This window comes from Arvicanthis niloticus, chromosome 21, assembly GCF_011762505.2.
Source record: "Arvicanthis niloticus isolate mArvNil1 chromosome 21, mArvNil1.pat.X, whole genome shotgun sequence".
NCBI lineage: Eukaryota > Metazoa > Chordata > Mammalia > Rodentia > Muridae > Arvicanthis > Arvicanthis niloticus.
Window position 1 is genome coordinate 3,899,249 of NC_047678.1, and position 27,534 is coordinate 3,926,782.

Consider the following 27,534-nt stretch of genomic DNA (forward strand, 5'->3'; position numbering starts at 1 on the left):
AGAGTAGTTGTCTGGGAGAATCCAGTGGAAGTCCCCTAAACAATAACTGATACTAGGACAAAAGTTCTTTCTCCAAAAATTGACAACAGAGTCCCAGGGTTGAGGACAACATTCACACAGCTCACTGAACACAGAGGCAGAGCTGGAGCCTGTGTGGAGTATTCACTACTGCATTTAGGATTTCTGATACAGAGATGTACTCTGAAGACTGTAAAAATTCAAACTCAGACACCAATAGAGCCACAAAACCTTCAACCTACAGTCTGTCCTGCCTACTATATGTGCTGGGGCAATGGTGGAGCAGAACTTGTGGGTTTATCCAGCCAATTTCTAGTATAACTTGAGGCGCCTGGCATGAGAAGGTGACTATGTCCATCACTGCTTGGATGGCCAGAAACTGGATAAACCACAGAGGGTAGAACCAAACACAATTGGTCTTTTTAAAAAAATCAATGAAAAGATTCCTAATTATGTCCTTCTACACTCAGAAATCAGTGCCTTGCCCTGTTCTAACCAGAGAGGTTCCCTCTGGAAGCAAATGGGAACAGATGTAGAAACCCACAGCCAGAAAATAAGCAGGAAGAGAGTCTAAATTAGAGGTCTTTATCAGATCCTTCCCCCTTGGAGATCGAGAACCCCATGGAAAAAGTGGAGGGTAGAGATTGTAGGAATCAGAGGGGATAAAAGAAGCCAGGAGAACATAGCCAAATGAATCAACTAAGAAAGGATCATGTGGACACTAAAAGAGACTAAAAGAGCAAGCACAGGACCTGAAGAGTTCTGCACAAAGTTCTTGAATATATGTTATAACTTGGTGTTTTTATGAAACTTCTAACAATTAGAACTGATGTGCTTCTTACTCTTTTGCTTAAGGCGCCTGGCATGAGAGGGTGACTATATCTATCACTGCTTGAATGGCCAGAAACTGGATAGACCACAGAGGGTAGAACCAAATACAATTGGTCTTTTTTTTAAAAAATCAAGGAAAAGATTCCTAATTATGTCCTTCTACACTCAAAAATCAGGAGTCTTTCTTTTTCTGTTGAGTTGCCTTGTTCTGCCTCTGAGTGAGGGCTTCTGTCTTATATTATATTTTGCCATGTTTGCTTGTTATCTCCTGGAGGCCTGCTCCTTTCTGAATATAAACCAAGTAAGTTATGTATCTGGGTGAGAGGAAAGGTAAAAGGAAGGTGGGAAAAGTGAGGGGAGGGGAAGCTAGGGTCAGGACCTATTGTATGAAAGAAGAATCTATTTTTGATAAAATAAAAAAATTTTAAAAATGAATGTTCAAAGAACTAATTAAAATGAAGTAGCTAATTGCACAAATAATGTCTGCATTGAGGATATTTGTGGCCCACACATACATTAATGTAGGTAGGTATAGGTGGTGCTGATGACACAAAAATCTCCCTTTTACTTTTAAGACTTAATGGAAGAAGTACAAACAGAACAAAACAAAAATTGGTCTGAATGTCAAGCTCTTTGCATATTTTCAACTATCCTCATCCCTGAAAAAACAGAGTCTACCAAGAATTCAAATGATGAAGATGTAGAGAGGTAGTCATTGATTCACTAATGTTCATAGAGCTGAGCATTAGTGTGTCTTAGCTGATTACTGCATGTGTTTACAAATGTGGGTGAGAAAAAAAAGGAATTTCTATAGTTCAGATGAACCAAGAGAACAGGAGATGCAAGTAGAAGGTAAATGCTTATCTTATTCAGTCATCGCTCTACAACCTTGAACAAACAGATGAAAAGCAGAATCTTTGTCATCAACCTTCCAAGTACAGTGACTCCATAAACATCTATTACTAGCTCCTAATGCTCTAGTTATGGCCGATAGACTGTTCAACTAACAGAGAGGTTTTCTTTTTTGTGATACCTTGAAAGTGATGTAAAAGACAATGACTGTACAATTAACTACAACCTTCATGATCTTTATAAAAAACATAAATCATCATAGAAGTACCTAATAGGTACTCTAACCTAGCTTGATAAACAAAACAAAACAAACAAAACAAATTGTTTCTGCCGAAAGCTGAAGGATGAGTAAACTTTAACTATCAATGAATAGAAGGTGAGGAGAAGCTGAAGTGAAGTTGACTATATACTCTACAGTTTTATTTTCAGATGAATAACAAGAAAAGTAATTATGCCTGTGAATGTATTTGTGATTCTATACATAGCCAGAGTCCTGAGCTCCTTATGCTCTGTATATATAGCTGAAGTCTAGCTGATTCAACAGGAAGCTTATGAGAAATGTGATGAAGACAAAAGACTGTACAGTGCATATGGACAATGGTGTGAAGATTCAAATACAAATTTCCCATAAATAAATTCTAAACTCTTCCATACCATTCACCATAAAACAGGGTCAACAACCAGGGGCACTACTGCATAAACCATTACTTACAGAGGAGCTTGTCTGAGACATCTATTCACCTTTGATGTGTCTATCATCTTGAACCAAAAAGACTTCACAAGAAAAGAATATTCTCCAAGATGAAATTGAAAGTGATTCTTCTTAAAATACAAGTAATTTCATCCAGGAAATGTCTAGTTTCTTTTTTTTTCTCCTTAAGATGCAATATATCAACCTGGACAGGCATATTGTACAAGACAATTCCCTTGAGACCCTAAAATTCTTTCCATATTCACAAAGAAAAATGCTATAAGGGTGAGAGTTACATAAAAATCAGAATGATTCATATAGAAAAGGCCACTGAATTTCACTGAAAAGTAAGTGTCAAAATCCACCTCAAAATATCACGAAACTATACTGCCAGACTTCTCTTTCTCATATCCCTCAAGGAGACTATGCAATTATTCCCAGGATGCACTGCTCAAAGAGAAAATGTTCACCACTCCATTCATATTGTTAAGATGTGTCAGCTTGTGCTTTAATATGTATTTCAATCACAATAGAATGAGGCATTTCTTGTCTCCTGGCAAGTAAAACCTAATCAATATGTTTGTTGAATCTGAAAATATGTGTTATATAAAATACATAATTCTCTTAACAGAAATTATGGTATTAAATTGAAACTTCTTTTTTTTCATTTATTGGTATATAGCATTTTGCTGTTGTTAATTTGTTTTTTCTTTTTTTTTTATCAAGGTTCATAATAACTGCTTAGGGATAAAGCTAAAGGTATTTGCTCTTAGAATATTCACAAAAATTTTGATTTAGAGTATAAGGATTTAATTCCTTACCAACTTGATTGTATATGCTACCTGTTTGGTTTTTCAGACATTAAATGCTTTGGAACTTGAGTTTTTACAATAAAGATGTGCTAGTTAGTGTTTGTCAACACAAACATAGACATATCTGAGAGGAGAAATCTCAACTGCTGAATGGATTCCATGAAATTGTCTCTGGGCACACCTGTGGGGTATTGCTTTGATTAATGATTAAGGTAAGCAGGCTCAGGCACCTATGGGTGATGCCAATCCTGGACAGATGGTCCTCAGTGGTATAAGAAAGAAAATTGAGCAGTCCATTAGGAGAAAGCCAATAAGAAGCATTCCTTCACAACCTCTGCTTCAGGGTTTTGTTTTGTTTTTAAAATTTATTTATTTTAATTATATGAGTACACTGTAGCTGTCTTCAGACACACCAAACGAGGACAGCAGATCCCATTACAGATGGTTGTGAGCCACCATGTGGTTGCTGATAATTGAACTCAGCACCTCTGAAAGAACAATCAATATTCTGAACCACTAAGCCATCACTGCAGCCCCCTCTGCTTCAGTTCTTGCCTCCAGATTGGCTTTTCTAGCTCATAAGCATTAACCTATGAGCCAACTAAGCTATTTCTTCTCTATGTTAGTTGCTGTTTTATCGCAGTGAAAAGGCACTAGGATGAAGGCATCTTTTATTAAAGATGTTTTTTGTTTTTTTGGGTTTTTTTTGTTGTTGTTGTTGTTTTTCTGGAGGCTTCCCACCAGTTTAAGAGAATTAGTCCCTGAAAATTATGGGCAAGCAGAAAGATATGATTCTGAAGCAGTAGCTGAAAGATTATATCCTGATCCACAATCAGGCACAGAGAGACATGGTAGGCTTTGCATGGGTTTTGAAACCTGAAATCCTAAGTCATACATGTTTTCCAACTAGTTCATACTTATCCCAGTAATGCCACACATCCTAACTCTTTCCAAACATTTCCACCAGCTGGTGAACAAGCATGCAAACATATGACCCTGTGGGGCTATTCTTATTTAAACCATCATGTTCTCAAACTTGCCTTTGGTTATTGTATTTAAAACACAAGACATAGTAATCTCAGAATTTTGTACCAGGAGCTAGGTGTTGCTATGAAGAACCTGACTGTGTTGTTTGGGGTGTAATGTAGAGGACATTGGAAGTTAGGCTAGAAAATGGTTGAATGCTGTATGTGGAGCTTCATGGGCAATACCAGTAAGATCCGGGAAGACTGTAGTAGTGAGAGTAATGTGTGATGTTGTTTCAGAGGTAAGCAAGGATTTGAACAGCAAATGGGCTAGACGACATTCTTGTGATATTGACTCAAATTTGACTGATTTCTCTCCACATCCTATATAAGGCTAAATTAAAAAGCAATGGAATAATGTTTCTGGTTGAAGAACTTTTAAAATTGCATAATGCTGAATCTGTAGTATGGTTATCACTGATAATAATTATGTAGGTCTACAATGAAAAATAACAAGTCTGACAAAAAGGATGCAGACACGTGTAAAGTTTGGAGAGTCACAGGGCATTAGAATGTTTACATTTATACCCAAAGCAAGTACTAGAAGAGATGATATAGTGGCATTAAGAATATATATATATATATATATATATATATATATATATATATATATATATTCTATATCCTCATATGTTTGCATGCTTGTTCACCAGTTAGTGGAAATGTTTGGAAAGAGTTAGGATGTGTGGCATTACTGGGATAAGTATGAACTAGTTGGAAAACATGTATGACTTGGGATTTCAGGTTTCAAAAGCCATGCAAAGCCTACCATGTCTCTCTGTGCCTGACTGATTGTGGATCAGGATCTTTCAGCCTACTATATACTTGAATACATAGAAAGTATTCCGCATGGAAAGACCCTACCCAGATAAGCTTCCAACTTTTGAAAAAGAGCCAAGAGGTTTTTCTGCTCCTAGAAAGCAGTTTCAAACAATAACTAATAGTAATATGGTTCAACAGACTTAAGATCCCTCTCATGAGACATCTCATGTCAACCAAAGTTGACATTATTGTTCCTGTGTGCTTTGGAGTAAAATATGGTGCAAGAGGAAAGGGGTTTTCAATTCTTCTTTCCTGGTTTCAGAGGGCTTCTGTATTATGTGGCAGTGGATTCTCTCAATGAAAGTGCTGAGAGTCAACTGCATAAAGATGTGAAAGGATGCTGGAGATGAGACATTTGTCAAGGAGAGCAATTTAGAAGGAGCTGAACTAGGCCAAGGTAGATGTGTATGTTTCAGGCAGCAAAACTCGAGGGGCAGGGCCATCTAAATGTTTTACACTGCATAATGAGTTACATAATTTGGTGTTTGTCCTGATGTGTTCTGGTCTTAGTTTGAGAGAGCATTTTCTCACTTTACCTCCACTTCTCCCTTTTAAAAATAGTAATGAATATTTAATACAATTATCTCAACAATATGTTAAATAGTATGACATTTGGTTTGTGGTTTTACACAGGGTTACAATGAAGAAGTCATCTTGAGTCATTGGACTTTAGACTTTTAAACAATGTTGAAACTAAGAAGGACATGGGGTTTTTGATGTTGGATTCAATGCATTATGTATTGTATTATGATATGACAAGCCTATGGGGGCAGGGATTGGGCTGTGTGGTCTGAATGAAAAATGTCTTGCATAGGCTCAGATATTCAAAAACTTAGTCCTCAGTCAATGACACTGTGTTGGGAGGTTATGGAATCTTTGGAGATAGAACCTTGCTGGAAGAAGTACATCACTAGGTGTAGTTTTCAGTGTTTCTAGCTTCACTGCACTTCTAGCTACTCTTTGCTTCATGCTTACAGTTGAGAATATGAGCTCTACTTTCCTTCCAAGATGAACTTTTACCCTTCTGGAACCCTAGTTTCATATAAATTCTTCTGTCTCTAAGTTGCTTTGTTCTGGTTGATTTTATTATAGGAACAGAAAAATAACAAATATACATTTTTGTCAAACTATTATTTAAGTAATATGCAATAGTTGCATTTTAAACTACTAGTCATTCTTTAAGACTGGTGTTATTAACCTTCTGGTTGTCCAACTTTCACAACTGGAATCCAAAGGCCATGGGAATAAAGGAGTTAAAAGAACAACTATCATTTTGATCCTTGCAATACATATAAATATAATTTAACTCTCTAAGAACCTACCTCATATTTAATTAATATGTTAATAGAGAACATATAATAGATACCTTGTACAGTGTCTCTAAAATTTTCTGAGGTGAAATACAATTTTAGTTTGTAATTGTAATATACCATGGGACAATATCTTTTAAAACATGACAATCATGAATCTCTTGGAAATTAAACATTTGAAAATGGAACATACTGTAAAGCAATTTTTTTTTACTATTAGATTCAATGGATTAAAATTATTCCTTTGATTTATCTAAATGTGAACTCTTACTATTAATTTTCATACATTACTTATCATGGGCCATTAACATGTTCAAAAGTAAGGAGGAAGAAACATTCAGGAGCTCAGAGCTATAGGAAGAAAGAGATTGCTTAAAGAACATTATAGAATTCTCTGGCAATGTTATGCAAATATTAAAGTTTTGTCCTATCAAATGAAAAGTGAAGATAGTTGTTCTAATTAGGGTTCAGACAGGACTTCTGCCAAAACCTGAGTTCAATCGAAGTTGACATATTTCTGACAGATGGCATCAGAAATCAAAGTCATGTGGACTTTACAAAGACAAAATGACAACGTTTTCTTCCTTAAATTTTCTTCATCTTATTTTCTGAGACTGGTCTAGTGAACATTGTCAATTCAACTAGAATGACTGGCCAACAAATTCTAGGAACATTTCTATCTTTGTCTCTCCAGTGTGGGGACTAGAGCACACCTCCATTACATCTCTTTATATTATATGAATTTTGGAATTCAAACTCATGCTTGTACATTAAGTACTTTACTAATTAAGCCATTTTCCCAGCCTTGTGAACAATTTTATTTGCATTATAATACTATAAAAAGACCACATAATTAGTACTCTAATTTTAAAAAAAAAAGAAAAATCAAGACAGAGTTTGTATATATTAGATATCTACCTTAGCTAGTGGTAGGAAGAGATGGGTGATTTTATTGTCATTATTTTTCAGATAAAAGAGTGACTAAGGGTTAAGAAAAACTTTCAATGCAAATTTCAACCAGAATATGATGGAGTTAGGATTTGCACTCAAACCATTTGGCTTCAACCCATCTGTCCAATTACTGTGCCAGACTATCAAAGGATGAACAGCCTATTTAGATCTCTTACAAATAAATAAGAAGAAGTTAACATTCTGTGAAAAATTGGGTGATGAACCTGAACAGATGATTCACAGAGCACCTCTCCCTTCTGTTCTTTGAAGTACTCATTATGTCCACAGGTAATGGTCTGGACATCTTTCTGTGAAATAATACAAGCAGGAAAACAAATAGGAAATTCTATAATTTTAGTAAAATACCAACCTCTACACTGTATAAATTGGATAATAGAAGTGTTACAATCTCACCATAATATCCGAACGAACAAAAATTTTGTTTAAAGCATGTGATAGCAAAAGCAGTTCAAAAGTTGAAAACAGTTGTGTTTATTTTTATAGGTTTCTACAAACCTATAAAATTTTTGTTGACTAATCATGCATTCCAATCACATGAAAATTGCTGTAAAGTTTACCGTGAAGGCACTAGTTATAATTGCTTTAAATGGAGAAGCTAAATGTATTTACAATTATTTTATCTAAACCATTAGCTTCAATTACACTGTAAAAATTAAAAATTAATATAAAGTAAAACTATCAGGCACGTCACACAATATAGCTAAAAAATATAGCTAAAAATGTTGTGTTTGAATATAATTCATGTGGAATTTTATTTTATAACTAATATAAAGGCTATTCCCTTCTAAGATCAACATTGAATGTAACATTATGACACACATTTCTGGTCTTAAAATTTTTAACTTATTTTTAACCAAAAGGACAGAAAATGATAGATACTAATGAGGTATGAAGTAATATTCAACATATGTACACATTCTATAATATTTAAGTCAAAATAAAGGTATTTGTTTTCTTAAACATTTATATTTAAAATATATTTAATTTAAAAATAGTTTTATTTATATATGAGAATCTCATACATGTCTACAATTCTGTTTGATTATATCTATTACTGACTCTACTTCCCAATTCCCTGAGAATACTCCTAACAATTTCATATTCTTCCTTTTTTGTTTAATATAACACCTTATATTGCAATTAATGCTATATATGCACATCCATATGCACATGGGATGAGCTGGAGCATGAGCAACCTATCAGTGGCAACATTCCCAAGAAAAATGTCACTCCCACCTCTAGCAGCTATTAACTGACTAAAGCTCTAATAAAAGCTTCTAACATTATAGGCATGTTCAGTGCTTTGTGCTCATTTCAATGGTTGTTGTGTTTGAGTCCAGCATTTCAGGACATTCTTCAACACCTCCCATTTCTTATATTCTTTCTTTCCTCTCATTCCCAGTGTTCCTTAAGCTTTTGTTTTGGGAAAGGGGGATTAATATAATTTTCTGTTAAAGAATGGTCACTCAAAGTCAAAGTCACTTATTCTTAGCACTTTGACCAGTTAAGAGTCTACAATGACCACCACTACACAAAGAAACTTCTATTGCAGAGGTTAAGAGCAGCAGAAATATGTGGGTATAAAAGTAAACACTTAGAAAGGTTTTTTACAACATAAACATTTAGCAAAACAACATGTGTTACATTCTAGACTGTGTGGCATCCATACCTCTGGGCTTCTGACAAGGTTTATAATATAAGGAATGGATTCTTTCCTAAAGAGAAGCCATTAAGTTCTAGGAGAAAGTGATTTATTTCATGTAATGATCATGCTACTATAGCACAAATAAACTTATCTTACTTGGCGGGTCAGTATTGTATCATGGAGTGTCCAGCAATGTTTAAGACCATTTATGTCTTTTCTCCCACATCAGCCTTCATAGTACTAGGAAAGCTATCAAATCTATGGGAAATTCTCCAACCCTTTTCCTTTCATACCCATTCCCTACTTAGGCCTTTCTGTACCCAATATTCTTCCTTTTAGTTTCCTTTCTAGTCTACTATCCCATTTCCCTTGATGTATCATCCATGATGGCCTTTATTAGTTACTAGTCTGTTGATCATGATGATGATGATGGTGGTGGTGGTGGTGGTGGTGGTGATAGTAACAACCATGACCAGAAGAGATATAGAATAAAGAGTTTACTTTAGTTTAGTTTCCAGGAGAGTCCATAACTGCAAGAAGGACATGGTAGTAGGTGGCAGGAAAAAGAAGCAGAGAGCTTGTTTTATCAACTATGTGCGATAAAAGAAGCTGGAGCAAATTGGCAACCTACCCTAAGTATTATACTTCTTGCAAGGCTGCATGTCTCAAAACTGGTTTTCAATCTTCCTAATACAGATCCTCATGTTGTGATTATCCCCAACCACAAAATTATTTTGTTGCTACTTCATAACTATAATTTGCTATTGTTAGGAATCTCAATGTAAATATCTGCTATGCAAGATATCTGATATGACTCTGAAAGGAATTGTGACCAAAAGATTGAGAACCTCTGTAAGGTTCCATCACCACCAAACACTACCACCAACTAGGGACCAAGTATTCCAGTGATCCTATCAGTAATATTTCTCATTCAAACCATCACAATCCCTTTCCAGTTCCATGGATTTCACATGTACTTCAAGAAAAACATAAAAAGCTGAAGAGACAAAATGAGGATACCCATATGAGAAAACACAGAGTTATTATGGGATTATAATATATAGTTAGTATTTTCAAATACAAATGTCTTTTAGCAAAGTACAGGGACTATGAATAAGACAATGAAAGGAGTTTGTATTGGTTAACTAAAGAAGTTGGAAAATTCCATTTCTTCATATCACATCATTCAACACATCATTCAACAACCTGAAATGATTATTCAACAAGTACTTGCGGCTAAATTATTAACAATAAAAATCATCTTCTTAATGATTTGAAAATGTATTCAAGTGAAAATGTATAAACGTTTCTAAATGCTCCTCTGGTCTATTCCAACTTTAACCAGGGATAGAGCCTAAAGACATCAATTCTAATAAACCCCTCAGTGTCTGTCCAGTTAATAAATCTATATATCCTTTTCTCAAATATTTATACTTTTCTATTATTAGCAACATGAAGAGAAAAAAGTTAACCTTCAGAAAATGCTGTTACCTTTCTTATCAGGCTGTCAGAGGGCCTAACATGAACTATTTACGGCTGCAAAAACATAGTCTCACAGTTTCAGAAAGCTTAGGCCACCATTATTTCTTAAATTTCTTGCTAACAAACTTATGTTTTAAAAAGAAGTATCTACATTCAAAATTCTGTCATAACTTTTAAAATCATATATCTTCTTTTTGACAAAATATCTAATAAACAATTAAAAGAGGAAAGAGTTATATTGCCTCTTCATTCCAGAGACTTAAGTCAGCCATGGTGTGGAAGGCATGGTGGAACAAAGCAACTTACAATCTTGTAGTCATAAAGCAGCAACTAAAGCATAAGCATAGCTTATACTGAGAGCCTTTCTCTCTGTATTCCCGGAGGACATGATATTCCTCTCCATATTCCAGGTAACTTTATCCTCTCAGTCAATACTCTCTAGAAATATCTTTTCAAATACACATAGATATATTCTTTACTCTCTCCAAGGCTCTTCTCAATCCAGTCATGCTGAAGATCAAGATTAATCATCACAGTGTATATGCAATTTTCTTGGTTATGAAATATTAGGTTAGTACAAAGAGAACAGCAGCTTCAGGGCATGAAATTTAAATTATTGTGTCTAGGTTAAAACACACCTGCATCAATCAAAATATAAATCATAACAATCAAAAATATTATTGCCCAAAAGAAATTAAGGTTGCTTATTTCTGTAACCCTCAAAACCTCACATGCTTTTGGTTCTCACTGAGCTCTTTGAAAGCATCTTTTGCATCCTGTTGCCTGTGGTAGCACTTTCCCCATACAAAGTCTGGAGATGCTTGAAAAAAAGGCATTTGTTGCTAAAAAAATCAGTTGAATATGTTGGATAAGAAAAAACTTCACAACCAAATTCATTCAGCTTTTGAAACATTGCTTGTCTGGTTGTGAGGAGGTATTGAAGAGAATTGGGTACTTTCTGTTTTAGTGTGGCTTGTGGATTTGCTGAATACACTCTCTAGACCTCTAGTGATCAGACGGTGCTGAGGTCCAGACTCAGTGTGAGGAGGGTTCTGATAAAGCCAGAAACTAGAACAGTGCTGATTCATAATGACTCAGAGTCAGCAGTATGTGAAGTGGTCAGTACAGGTACTCTTTCTGTTCCCTGACGAGTCCTATCATGCATTCTTTTTATTCTCCTTTCTTCATGCTTTAGCCATCTCTCAACCAGAGAGGCTGAACCCAGTCTTTTATTGACCATTGTCACATCATCAAGTCTTTGATCATTGTTAATAATCTTCAAAATTCTTAAATTTACATAAATACAATGAATCTTGGATCCCTGGTCCCAACCTCTGTTTCCTTAGAGCAAAAACTAAACACAAAGCACAAGCACATTTCCTTATAGGTTTCCACAGCCTGTTCTGCATGGGCATAACTCTTGTGGTTTCCTGGTACAGCAGACAGCAGTCTTTAATAACTATTTTCACATAAGAAGAGAAAACTGACAGACACCTAAAATTAAAATTATTCCTTACAAAGTTGTGAAATTACATAAGTAAAGCTGTTAGCTCTCACTAATATCTTTCCAGGCATTATCATTTCCAATTCTTCAAATAGCTTAGAGAACAAAGTACTAACACTTTATATGCTTCTACATCTTTAAACTCTCTAATCTTCGGTTTCTCATCCTAGCAACTGTATCACCTCACGTACTCTCCTTCCAATACTGTTTAATCCCAAATCATATATAGATTTCTACATTCACAAAATCCAGTTCATATGCATTTGGCAACCCAGGAGAAAGTACTCTGCTGTCTACTCTATCTTGGTGAGCCCAAAGTTCTGTGCATAAGTCATTTTCTATCAAAGTTTGCATTTATTAAAGTAAAAATATCCTTTTGGACATTAAAACATTTTTTTAAATCCTAAACAACTTAAGCTTAATTGTGAGACTATGACAATATAGTTTTAAACCACATTAGAGACCCATGAGGAATAAATATTATCTGGGTAAACAAGAAGTGTAGATTAAACAGCTTCCAAAACTATAGAAATGACAGAGGTTGCTGGCTCTTTGATGTTCAACATCTTCTTCAAAGTAGTATATGGATACTGTTAGGAACAGATATGCCACTGTTAAAGGGGCCTTTTATTAATAAAACATGTTTAAATGTCCTATTCTGTAAATATCTGAGGCTTTTGAAGACCATCTATCTGTGGTATATCTAAATGGACAAACATTGCTTGTCTCTAGCTATTTACTTTCTGATTAACTTTGAAAACAGGAGACTAAATAAAGCTTATTTCTGTAATAAACTAAACTACCACCTAACATCATAAGTTTAATTGACTGGCTACTAATTTCGATTTCTTAATTATCTTCAACAGTTTGTATAATGGCTAAGTACTAGAACTTTATATTGTATTTTAAATGAAATGCATAGGTATAAAACCTTATATAAGAAATGATAGTTGATACATATATACATAGTATGTTGTATTAAAATATATTCCTAAATATGTATCAATATACAAAGTTATACTTAATGTAAAATATTTGGATTGTTAATCATCTTTAACCTAAAAGTAGATTCAATAATCTACCTTGCTATATCTTTCCATTTTTGTTTTCATTCTCTCTCTCCCTACCCCCTAAAACTAGATAGGAAAGAAAGAAGGATAGAGGAAAGAAAAAGAAAGAAAAAAAGAGATCCCGGAATCCAACATCACTTGCACTGTTTCCTCCCTAACCAGGACCGTTAATAACTTGTGACCAACACCCCTTAAATGACAACAAACATCTATCACCCACCAAAGAACCAAAATCATACATCCGATCTCTCAGAAATGGGTGTAGCCCTCTAACATTGCTTCCTGCTGTCCGGGAATGATGCCTCCCTTGGAGGCCCTAAGAAAACTGGGATATTGGCCAGTCTTAAGAAAGCTAAGTGTAACATTTGCTGCCCAGTCTCTGTATGATATAAAAGTTCAGGGAGTCACTGAAGTCCTGACTGGAATAATCTAAGAGGCTAGAACAAATGGGGTCATCCATTTTAAAGCTATCCAGGAATCGAGTTCTGATGAAACAGCTATTGAGACAGTCTGAGGTTGGATCAATCAGCATGCTGGGATAAATACGTCTCAGCATCCTTCTTAGCATCCTCGAGGGTGAATCTTATCAGGGCTCTTTAACTTCATTGGCTCTTAGTTGTTTTTCTATATGAACATATACATTTTCAAAGGCAATATATATTTCTGTACTAATACATGTTAGCACATGTATGGAATGTATAATGTGCAGAGTTCTCTGCTTTTTGTATAAGTAGGTACGGTATCTTTATTTACAAATTAGTTTGGACTGCATAAGTAACATGCAATATAAATTTTCATTTGTTCCATATTAAAGTCCTAAGGAGTCTGTAGCCAACAAGATTTGTTGGCTCTGATTAGCTGAAGTTCTGGCTAGAGACATTCATATCTAAGCCACTTTCAGCGCTGTTTTTGTGCAAAGGTAGGAGCATATATTTTACCTGTTTTGTTGATCCTCTGAGATTCTATTTTTATATGTGCAGCCCAGATCTTCAGGAGGCCTCCCCCACTCAAATATATTCCTAATTAATTTGTTTGAAATCCATAGCTTTTCTTCTCCTGTTGAAACAAAGACAAAACCCCTTCTCCAATGCAACCCACTTCCCAACTTCCATTCAGAAGTTAGAACATTCTTAAAACAGGTAGGCTATTCTAATTCAGAAGGTTTTTCCATAATCCAATGTCTTTCCACTACTATTGGGTTTTCTTCACTAGTATTTAAAAATTACAATCAATAATACACTATGTAATCTGTCTCTGAGGATCTTTGCTACCCCTTCTTGTTCATTAAGCATCTCTTTTAACATACAAATAGATCTCTCTAAAACTGTCTGTCCAGTAGGATTGTGTGGGTTATATCTGTAATATACTTTATATTATACTATGAAAAATTGCTTCATTTTACTAGAGACATATGCTGGAGAATTATCAGTCTTAATTTGTTCAGTTAACCCCATAAATGCCACAATAGATGTGTAATTATAGAATCAGAATTTTCTGAACTTCAAGCAGTTGCTCCTTGAGATTCCAAATGTATATTTATAATATGGTGCACATATTTTAATTTTCCAAACTCTAAAAAATGAACCAGACCCATTTGCCAAATTTTCTTTCTTTGGATACCTTTTGGTTTATTCTTTGCAGGTAATGGAGTTTGGTTATACAGAGAAAATGTAAGGTATTTCCTTATAATATTCATGTCCTCTTGCCAAGTAATAGAAAAACCTTTCTTTAAACTTTTGCTGTTAACATGGTGTTAAGTGGAATTCTGAGGCTTCTAGTGCATTTGCTTCTAATGGCTGACCAATTTCATCATTACCTTGTGCCAGAGGTCTCGTAGTCCCATATGGGATTTGATATGCTTTTTATATAATGGATAGTTTCTATTTCTGATTACTTGCTGTCGTTGAATGAATAGTGAAGTTAATTCCGAATCATCCTTAAATAAGTTCATCAGTTACTATATGCCAAACAAGTCTTTCTGCATATTGAGAGTCTATAAGTATATCAAGAGATTCTGGAAAATACAGTAATAACATAAAATGGCATACATTTCTGATTTGTTGAACTAAATTATACAGGCTCTGGGACACCTCAGTTATTTTTTCCACCTTAAAACCTGCCTTTCATGATTTATTTGCAGCATTATAGAATGTAGGGGCTCCAGAAATTGGTGTCCCCTTTACTATATGAGGGAGAAACCAGTCAGTTCTTTTTACAAACTGAAGTCTTTTTAGGGTATTTGTTGTTAATTTATTCTCCTCCCCCGCCCCCCCCCACACATACTGCAAGCTCTTTGCCAGTATTCATGTCCTGCCCATAGTGAAGCAATCTTAGCATACCACAATTTCTGCTAAGTCTATTCCTTTAATTGAAAAAGTCTATTTTTTTCTTTCAGAATCAATTCAGAAACCTCTTCTACGTGGTTCTTTAATTTTTACTCTGTATGTAAAAAAAAAAAACCTAGCCTGAGATATTATCTTCTCTCTATATAGGAATTCTCATGAGAGATTGAGTAGAAGGCAAAATACCTAAAATACAAATTATCTTTGATCTAAACAGTCTACATGTGTATCCTATAATTTCTTTTTGACCAGAGCCAATTCTCTCTCAACCTCAGCTAGTAATTTTTTGAACTATTTAAGTTCTTATCACCTCACAAGGTTTGAAATAAATTATTTAGCTCCTTGGTAGTAATCTAATATGGGACTTAGCCAATTAGCTTCCTCCCCAATTTTTTGAGAATCATTAAGAGTTTCTAGTTGGTCTCACTTAATTTGTACTTTCTGTGGTCAAATCTCTTTTAGATCTATCTTATATCCTACATAATCAATAGAATCTCTTCTTTGTAGTTTTTCAGAAGCAATTTATAATCTCCAGCATGACAAAAATCTCTTTATTTCATCAATATTTTTTCCAAAGATATTTATATTTGAATCAGTCAGCATGATATCATCCATATAATAGTAAATTATGGACTGAGGAAATTGCCTATGAATTATTTCTAGTAGCTATTGTACAAAATATTGGTATAAGAAAGAATTGTTAACATTCCTGTGGCAAAATTTTCCAATAGTATCTTTTTATTAGACAACTATTATTATAAGCAGGTGCTGAGAAAGCAAACTATTCCTTATCACACTCATGCAAAGAGATTATGAAAAAACAAACTTTTAAATAAATCAATATAATATCCCATGCCTTAGGTAACAAGGCAATAGAATTCCATGCGGTAAAGAGCTCAATAGCTGAGTGATTTTATTGATTACATTTATATTGTTAGCATCTTACATTTCAAGATTTCTTTTTAATGACAAATATAAAAGAATTTCAAGGGCTTGTGGACTCTTCTATATGTTGAGCCTCCTGCTACTCTTAGACTAGCTGTTCTAGTGCCTGCATTTTTTGTCATAGGCCATTGTTTTACCCAAACATATTTATCAGTATACCACTTTAATGCCACGGAAGCTTGAGATCTACCAACAATGGCTACCACATATAATTGAAGAGTCAGCCTCTTCTGTATCCTGCTTATGGACATCTTGGACAGTCTGTAACTGTCCTAAATTACATTTTAAAAATTTCTTTACTAGTATTTCTCCTCATTCATAACCTGCTTTTGAAGCTACAGCAATGATAATCTGTGCTTCCCACTGTTGCAGTAGATCTCTTCGCCATAGGTTTATGGCTACATTGGTAGCATATGGCCTCAGCTTTCTTATTTGACCTTCTGGTTATATACATTTAAACCATTATAGACTTTGTTTTACCTGAGACAATGTCCCAATTCCTAGCAGTTGTACAGTAGTCATTTGGATCTTGTGATAGTGTAGTTACATCTGCCCCTATATCCACTAATCCTGTATAATTAATCAAGTTAATTCCATATAAGTGGAATTTTAACTTTGGTTTCTTATCCTTTACAATATTTTCCCGAAATATCTGTTTCTTGATATCTTTAGAATCTCTTCTTCTGTCTAAAGGAGCTGTTTTATTTCTGGAAAATGGCTTATTTAAGTTTTGAGACTGTCCTACGAGGCTTTGATTTTTTTAGTTGTTTTTTTTTTTTTTCAGAATAAGATTCAATTAAAATTTCTCTAGCTGTTGGATCCAATATTACTTTATTTAGGGCTATAGTGAACCTTTGTAAAAAGTCAGTGAAAGATTCATTTGAACTTTGGATTATCTTTGTAAAGGAATCAGCTCAACCCTGCTGTTTAAGCTTGTCCCAAGCATTTAAGAATATTGTACAGCATTGTTTTAGGATAGCATCATCAATGGTAATCTGTACCCATAATTCAAAATATGGACCTTCACTTACTAATTCTTTAGAATATCAGTGCTTCTAGTTCTATTTCACTACTCCATGATTGAAGCCTCATCTTTTCACCATGTTAATCCTTGTAATTGAGGGCCAGGCTCTAAGATAGCTGTCATCACATATCTTTAATCTTTTGGAATTATATAATTTTGCATGGCCCAATTATTAAATATGTGTTACAAAGGGTAAATATAAGCCATGGGTCATTATTGCTTCCTTAAATATTTTAAATATTTGCCTCTATAAATTACCATTCAAATTCCTGATAACCCTGTGGCTATCTCTCATCTTCAATAAATTCCTTAACAAGATTGGGAAAATCATTTTTTAACAGATATAGACTGACTTTTGGCAGTCTTGTTATATGGTAGTACATTAGGCTTTAGGTTGTATCCATTTAAAAGGTTTTCATGAGCCCTTCTGTACCGTGCCTGGTCCTTTTGGCTGAAGCAGACACCTAGCTAGTCTGCTCCTGTGGAGACACCTTATCCTGAGCCATCCTAAAGGAACCACTGCATGCAGCGCAGCGGACACCATACCCTGAGCCATTCTAGAGGAGTCACTCAAACAAAGAAAAAAATACTAAAAGCAGTAAGGGAAAAAGGTAGAGTAGCATATGAAGGCAGACCTATAAGAATTACACCAGACTTCTCACCAGAGACTATAAAAGCCAGAAGATCCTGGACTGATATCATACAGACTCTAAGACAACACAAATGCCAGCCCAGACTACTATACCCAGTAAAACTCTCAATCACTATTGATGGAGAAAATAAGATATTCCATGACAAAACCAAATTTACACAATATCTTCACACAAATCCAGCACTTCAAAGGATAATTGATGGAAAACTCCAACACAAGGAAAGAAACTACAACACAGAAAAAGCAAGAACCCCATCAACCCCAAAATAAGATAGTTACACAAACACAATTCCACCTCTAATAACAAAAATAACAGGATGCAACAATCATTTTTCTTAATATCTCTTAATATCAATGGACTCAATTCTCAAATAAAAAAACAAAGACTATCAGACTGGATACATAAACAGGACCCAACATTTTGCTGCATACAGGAAACACACCTAAGTGAAAAAGAACAACACTGCCTCAGAGTAAAAGGAAGGAAAACAATTATCCAAGCAAATGGTCCCAAAAAACAAGCTGGAGTAGCAATTCTAATATCAAATAAAATGAACTTTCGACCAAAAGTAATCAAAAAGATAAGGAAAGATACTTCATACTCATCAAAGGAAAAATCTACCAAGATGAACTCTCAATTCTGAATATCTATGCTCTAAATGCAAGGGCACCCACATACACAAAAGAAACTTTACTAAAGCTCAAAGCACACATTGTACCTCACACAATAATAGTGGGTGATTTCAACACCCCACTCTCAGCAATGGACAGATCATGGAAACAAAAACTAAGAAGAGACACAATGAAACTAACAGAAGTTATGAACCAAATGGATTTAACTGATGTCTATAGAATATTTCATCCTAAAACAAAAGAATATAGCTTTTTCTCAGCACCTCATAGTACCTTCTCCAAAACTAACCATATAATTGGTCCAAAACAGGCCTCAACAGATACAAAAAGATTTAAATAATCCCTTGCATCCTATCAGATCACCATGGACTAAGACTGGTCTTTAATAATGACAAAAATAATGGAAAACCCACATGCACGTGGAAACTGAACAACGCTTTATTCAATGATGACTTGGTCAAGGAAGAAATAAAGAAAGAAATTAAAGACTTTTTAGAATTTAATGAAAAATGAGGACAGATCATAACAAAACTTGTGGGAATCCATGAAAGCAGTGCTAAGAGGAAAACTCATAGCTCTAAGTGCCTACAAAAAGAAACTGGAGAGAGCATACTCTAACAACTTGACAGCACAGCTGAAAGCGTTAGAACAAAAAGAAGCAAATATACCCAAGAGGAGTAGACAGCAGGAAATAATCAAACTCAGAGCTGAAATCAACCAATTAGAAACAGAAAGAGCTATACAAAATATCAACAAAACCAGGAGCTGGTTCTTTGAGAAAATCAACAAGATAAATAAACCCTTAGCCAGATTAACCAGAGGGCACAGAAACAGTATCCAAATTAATAAAATCAGAACTGAAAAGGGAGACATAACAACAGAAAAGTGAGGAAATTAAAAAAATCATCAGATCTTACTACAAAGGACTTCACTCAATAAAACTGGAAAATCTGGATGAAATGGACAAATTTCTAGACAGATACCTGGTACCAAAATTAAATCAGGAGCAAATAAACCATCTAAACAGTCTCATAACCCCTAAAGAAATAAAAGCAGTCATTAAAAGTCTCCCCACCAAAAAAAAAAAAAAAAAAAAAAAAAAAAAAAAAAAAAAAAAAAGCCCAGGACCACATGGTTTTAGTGCAGAATTCTATCAGACCTTCAAGGAAAACCTAATACCAATTCTCTTCAAACTATTCCACAAAACAGAAACAGAAGGAATGCTACCCAATTTGTTCTATGAAGCTACAATCAATCACACTCATACCTAAACCTCACAAAGACCCAACAAAGAAAGAGAACTTCAGACCAATCTCTCTTATGAATATCTATGCAAAAAAACTTAATAAAATTCTAGAAAACTGAATCCAAGAACACTTCAAAACAATCATCCATCACGATCAAGTGGGCTTTATCCCAGAAATGCAGGAATGGTTCAATATTTGGAAATCCATCAATTGTAATCCACTATATAAATAAGCTCAAAGGAAAAAAAAACCACATGATCATCTCATTAGATGCTGAGAAAGCATTTGACAAAATTCAACATTACTTCATGGTAAAAGTCTTGGAAAGATCAGGAATTCAAGGCCCATACCTAAACATAGTAAAAGTAATATACAGCAAACCAGTACCCAACATCAAATTAAATGGAGAGAAACTTGAAGCAATCACACTAAGATCAGGGACTAGGCAAGGCCGACAACTCTCTCCATACCTATTCAGTATAGTACTGGAAGTCCTAGCCAGAGCAATTAGACAACAAAGGGAAGTCAAAGGGATACAAATAGGAAAAGAAGTCAAAATATCACTATTTGCAGATGATATGATAGTATACTTAAGTGACCCCCAAACCAGAGAACTCCTAAACCTGATAAACAACTTCAGCAAAGTGGCTGGATATAAAATCAACTCAAACAAATCAGTAGCCTTCCTCTATTCAAAGGATAAACAGGCTGAAAAAGAAATTAGGTAAATAACACCATTCACAATAGTCACAAATAATATAAAATATCTTGGAGTGAATCTAACTAAGCAAGTGAAAGATCTGTATGACAAGAACTTCAAGTCTCTGACAGAAGAAATCGAAGATGATCTCAGAAGATGGAAAGATCTCCCATGCTCATGGATTGGCAGGATTAATTTAGTAAAAATGGCCATCTTGCCAAAGCAATCTACAGATTCAATGCAATTCCCATTAAAATCTCAACTCAATTTCTCACAGAGTTAGAAAGAGAAATTCTCAAGTTCATTTGGAATAACAAAAAATCCAGGATAGTGAAAACTATTCTCAACAATAAAAGAACGTCTGAAGGAATCACCATCCCTGACCTCAAGCTGTACTACAGAGCAGTAGTGATAAAAACTGCATGGTATTGGTACAGAGACAGGCAGGAAGATCAATGGAATAGAATTGAAGATCCAGAAATGAACCCACACACCTATGGTCACTTGATCTTTGACAAAGGACCTAAAACTGTCCATTGGAAAAAGGACAGCATTTTCAACAAATGGTGCTGGTTCAACTGGAAGTCAGCATGTAGATGAATGCAAATCAACCCATTCTTACTTCCTTGTACAAAGTTCAAGTCCAAGTGGATACAGGACCTCCACATAAAACCAGATACACTGAAACTAATAGAAGAGAAGGTGGGAAAGAACCTCAAATACGTGGGCACAGGAGAAAAGTTTCTGAACAGGACACCAATGGCTTATGCTCTAAGATCAAGAATTGACAAGTGGGACTTCATAAAATTGCAGAGTTTCTGTAAGGCAAAGGACACTGTCAATAAGACAACATGGCAACCAACAGATTGGGAAAAGATCATTACCAATCCTACATCTGATAGAGGGCTAATATCCAATACATACAAAGAACTCACGAAATTAGATTCCAGACAACCAAATAACCTTATTTTAAAATGGTGTCTAAACTAAACAAAGATTTCTCAACTGAGGAAGCTCAAATGGCCTAGAAGCACCTAAAGAAATGTTCAGCATCCTTAGTCATCAGGGAAATGCAAATCAAAACAACACTGAGATTCCACCTCACACCAGTCAGAATGGTTAAGATCAAAAACTCAGGTAATAGTAGATGCTGGTGAAGATGTAGAGAAAGAGGAACACTCCTCCATTGTTGGTGGGATTGCAAGATGATGGAACCACTTTGGAAATCAGTCTGGCGGTTTCTTAGAAAATTGGACATAACATTACCTGAAGACCCAGCTATACCACTCCAGGGCATATACTCAGAAGATGCTCTAACATATAACAAGGGCAAGGGCATATGCTCCACTATGTTCATAGCATTCTTATTTATAATAGCCAGAAGCTGGAAAAAACCCAGATGTCCTCCAACAGAGTAACGGATATAAAAAAAAAAAAAAATGTGGTACATTTACACAATGGAGTATTACTCAGCTATTAAAGACAATAAATTCGCCCTCCTGCAGTCTGAGGCCTGTGGGTAAGTGCACCCAGGAGTCCCCCAGACACATTCTGGGGGATCCATAAAACCCATAGCCAGAGTTAGCACGCTCCTTCTGCTGTTCGCTCCCCCTCCGGTCTGAGGCCTGCAGGGTCTGAGTCCCAGACCAGACCTCTACCAGGTCTGCAGTTGTGTGGACCCCGGATTCCACCTGAGACATACTGGAAGGTCCGCTCAACCCAGAGCCACAGAGAAACAACTGAACTCAGAGTGTCAGACAACATACCCTGAGATATCCAAGAGGAGACACTGCACCCAGAACAGCAGACATCTAGCTGGACTGCTACCTTGGAGGCACCATATCCTGAGGCATCCTAGAGATACCACTGTAATCAGGGCAGCTGGAAAAAAATCACAAAGACATCTGGACTCCTAGAAGACCAAACAAAAGCGAGACAACGGGAAAGACAGGCTTTAATCAGAGACAGAAGTACAGGTAGCACTAGAATTAACCAGATGGCAAAAGGCAGGCACAAGAACGTAAGCAACAGAAACCAAAGTTACATGGCATCATCAGAACCCAGTTCCCCCATCATAGCAAGCCCTGAACACCCCATCACACCAGAAAAGCAGGATTCAGAATTAAAATCACTTCTCATGATGATGATAGAGGACTTTAAGAAAGACATAAATAACACTCTCAAAGAACAGATAGAAACCCTTAGAGAGGAAACACAAAAATCCCTTAAGGAATTACAAGAAAATGCACCCAAACGGGAAAAGGAATTAAACAAAACCATGCAGGATCTAAAAACGGAAGTAGAAACAATAAAGAAATCACAAAGGGAGAACACCCTGGAGATAGAAAACTTAAAAAAACGATCAGGAGTCATAGATACAAGTATTACCAACAGAATACAAGAGATGGAAGAGAGAATCTCATGTGCAGAAGATACCATGGAAAACATTGACACAACTGTCAAAGAAAATGCAAAATACAAAAAGCTACTAACCCAAAATATACAAGAAATCCAAGACACAATGAGAAGGCCAAACCTAAGGATAATAGGAATAGATGAGGGGGAAGACTCCCAACTTAAAGGACCAGTAAATATTCTCAACAAAATTATAGAGGAAAACTTCCCTAACCTAAAGAAAGAGATGTCCATAAATATACAAGAAGCCTACAGAACTCCAAATAGTTTAGACCAGAAAAGAAATACTTCCCGCCACATAATAGTCAAAACATCAAATGTACAAAACAAAGAAAAAATACTAAAAGCAGTAAGGGAAAAAGGCAAAGTAACATATAAAGGCAGACCTATAAGAATTACACCAGACTTCTCACCAGAGACCATAAAAGCCAGAAGATCCTGGACTGATATCATACAGACCCTAAAAGAACATAAATGTCAGCCCAGACTACTATACCCAGCAAAACTGTCAATCATTATTGATGGAGAAACCAAAATAGTCCATGACAAATCCAAATTTACACAGTATCTCAACACAAACCCAGCACTTCAAAGGATAATTGGTGGAAAACTCCATCACAAGGAGGGAAACTACAACCTGGAAAAAGCAGGAAAGTAATCTTCCAAAAACCGTAAAAGAAGGTAGCTACACAAACATATCTCCACTGCCAATAACAAAAATAACAGGAAACAACACTCATTTTTCCTTAATATCTCTTAATATCAATGGACTCAATTCTCCAGTAAAAAGACATAGACTATCAGACTGGATACGTAAACAGGACCCAACATTTTGCTGCATTCAGGAAACGCACCTCTGTGGAAAGGACAGACACTACCTCAGAGTAAAAGGTTGGAAAACAATCTACCAAGCAAATGGTCCCAAGAAACAAGCTGGAGTAGCGATTCTAATATCAAATAAAATCAGTTTTCAACCAGAAGTAATCAAAAAAGATAAAGAAGGACACTTCATATTCATGAAAGGAAAAATGTACCAAGAGGAACTTGCAATTCTCAACATCTATGCCCCAAATGTAAGGGCACCCACATACATAAAAGACACTTTACTAAAACTTAAAGCATACATTGCACCCTACACAATAATAGTGGGAGATTTCAACACCCCACTCTCAGCTATGGACAGATCATGGAAACAGAAACTAAATCGAGACACAATGAAACTAACAGAAGTTATGAACCAATTGGACTTAACTGACATCTATAGAACATTTCATCCTAAAACAAAAGAATACACCTTCTTCTCAGCACCACATGGTACCTTCTCGAAAATAGACCATATAATTGGTCACAAAACAGGCCTCAACAGATACAAAAAGATTGAAATAATCCCCAGCACCTTATCAGACCACCATGGATTAAGACTTGTCTTTGACATGGACAAAAACATCAGAAAACCGACATACACTTGGCAACTGAACAATGCTCTACTCAATGATAACTTGGTCAAGGAAGAAATTAAGAAAGAAATTAAAGACTTTTTAGATTTAAATGAAAATGAGGACACATCATATCAAAACATGTGGGACTCATTGAAAGCAGTACTAAGAGGAAAAATCATAGCTCTAAGTGCTCACAAAAAGAAAGTGGAAAGAGCATACATTAACAACTTGACAGCAAACCTGAACGCATTAGAACAAAAAGAAGTTAGTATACCCAAGAGGAGTACACGGCAGGAAATAGTCAAACTCAGGGCTGAAATCAACCAAGTCGAAACAAAAAGAACTATACAAAATATCAACAAAACCAGGAGCTGGTTCTTTGAGAAAATCAACAAGATAGACAAACCCTTAGCCAGACTAACCAAAGGGCGCAGAGACAGCATTCAAATTAATAAAATCAGAACTGAAAATGGAGACATAACAACAGAAACAGAGGAAATTTAAAAAATTATCAGATCCTACTACAAAGGACTATACTCAACAAAATTGGAAAATCTGGAGGAAATGGACAATTTTCTAGATAGATACCAGGTACCAAAGTTAAACGAGGAGCAGATAAACCACCTAAACAGTCCCATAACGCCTAAAGAAATAGACACAGTCATTAAAAATCTTCCCACCAAAAAATGTCCGGGGCCAGATGGTTTCAGTGCAGAATTCTTTCAGACCTTCAAGGAAGACCTAATACCAATCCTCTTCAAGTTATTCCATCGAATAGAAACAGAAGGAACACTACCCAATTCATTCTATGAAGCTACCATTACACTCATACCTAAACCACAGAAAGACCCAACAAAGAAAGAGAACTACAGACCAATCTCTCTTATGAATATTGATGGAAAAATACTCAATAAAATTCTCGCAAACCGAATCCAACAACACATCAAAACAATTATCCATCAAGATCAAGTAGGCTTTATCCCAGGAATGCAGGGATGGTTCAATATTCGGAAATCCATCAATGTAATCCACTACATAAATAAACTCAAAGAGAAAAACCACATGGTCATATCACTAGATGCTGAGAAAGCATTTGACAAAATTCAACATCCCTTCATGTTAAAAGTCTTGGAAAGATCAGGAATACAAGGCCCATATCTAAACATAGTAAAAGCAATATACAGCAAGCCAGTAGCCAACATCAAACTAAATGGAGAGAAACTTGAAGCAATCCCACTAAGATCAGGGACTAGGCAAGGCTGCCCACTCTCACCTTACCTATTCAATATAGTACTGGAAGTCTTAGCTAGAGCAATTAGACAACAAAAGGAAGTCAAAGGGATACAGATAGGAAAGGAAGAAGTAAAAATTTCACTATTTGCAGATGATATGATAGTATACTTAAGTGAACCTAAAACTTCCACCAGAGAACTCCTAAACCTGATAAACAACTTTAGCAATGTGGCTGGATATAAAATCAACTCAAACAAATCAGTAGCCTTCCTCTACTCAAAGGATAAACAGGCAGAGAAAGAAATCAGGGAAATGACACCCTTCACAATAGCCACGAATAAAATAAATTATCTTGGAGTGAATCTAACAAAGCAAGTGAAAGATCTGTATGACAAGAACTTCAAGTCTCTCAAGAAAGAAATTGAAGAACATCTCAGAAGATGGAAAGATCTCCCATGCTCCTGGATTGGCAGGATTAATTTAGTAAAAATGGATATCCTGCCAAAAGCAATCTACAGATTCAATGCAATACCCATCAAAATTCCAAATCAATTCTTCATAGAGATAGAAAGAGCAATTAACAAATTCATTTGGAATAACAAAAAACCTAGGATAGCGAGAACTATTCTCAACAATAAAAGAACCTCTGGGGGAATCACCATTCCGGACCTCAAACTGTACTACAGAGCAGTAGTGATAAAAACTGCTTGGTATTGGTACAGAGACAGAAAGGACGATCAATGGAACAGAATTGAAGACCCAGAAATGAACCCGCATACCTATGGTCACTTGATATTTGACAAGGGAGCTAAATTCATCCAGTGGAAAAAGGACAGCATTTTCAACAAGTGGTGCTGGCTCAACTGGAGGTCAACATGTAGAAGAATGCAAATTAATCCATTCTTATCTCCTTGCACAAAGCTCAACTCCAAGTGGATAAAGGACCTTCACATAAAGCCAGGTACACTGAAAATATTAGAAGAGAAGTTGGGGAAGACCCTCGAATACCTAGGCACAGGGGAAAAGTTCCTGAACAGAACACCAATGGCTTATGCTCTAAGATCAAGAATCGACAAATGGGACCTCATCAACTTGCAAAGCTTCTGTAAGGCAAAGGACACTGTCAACAAGACAAAACGGCAACCAACAGATTGGGAAAAGATCATTACCAATCCTACATCTGATAGGGGGCTAATATCTAATATTTACAAAGAACTCAAGAAATCAGACGCCAAACAACAAAATAACCCCATTAAAAATGGGGTACAGAGCTAAACAAAGAATTCTCAACTGAGGAAACTCGAATGGCCGAGAAGCACCTTAAGAAATGCTCAACATCCTTAGTCATCAGGGAAATGCAAATCAAAACAACACTGAGATACCACCTCACACCAGTCAGAATGGCTAAGATCAAAAACTCAGGTGATAGTAGATGCTGTCGAGGATGTGAAGAAAGAGGAACACTCCTGCATTGTTGGTGGGGTTGCAAGCTGGTACAACCACTTTGGAAGTCAGTCTGGCGGTTCCTCAGAAAATTGGACATAGCACTACCTGAGGACCCAGCTATACCACTCCTGGGTATATACCCAGAAAATGCCTCAACAAATAACAAAGACATATGCTCCACTATGTTCATAGCAGCCCTATTTATAATAGCCAGAAGCTGGAAAGAACCCAGATGCCCTTCAACAGAGGAATGGATACAAAAAATGTGGTACATTTACACAATGGAATACTACTCAGCTATTAAAAATAATGAATTCGAGAAATTCTTAGGTAAATGGATGGATCTAGAAAATATCATCCTGAGTGAGGTAACCCAATCACAAAAGAACACACATGGTATTTACTCACTGATAAGCGGAGATTA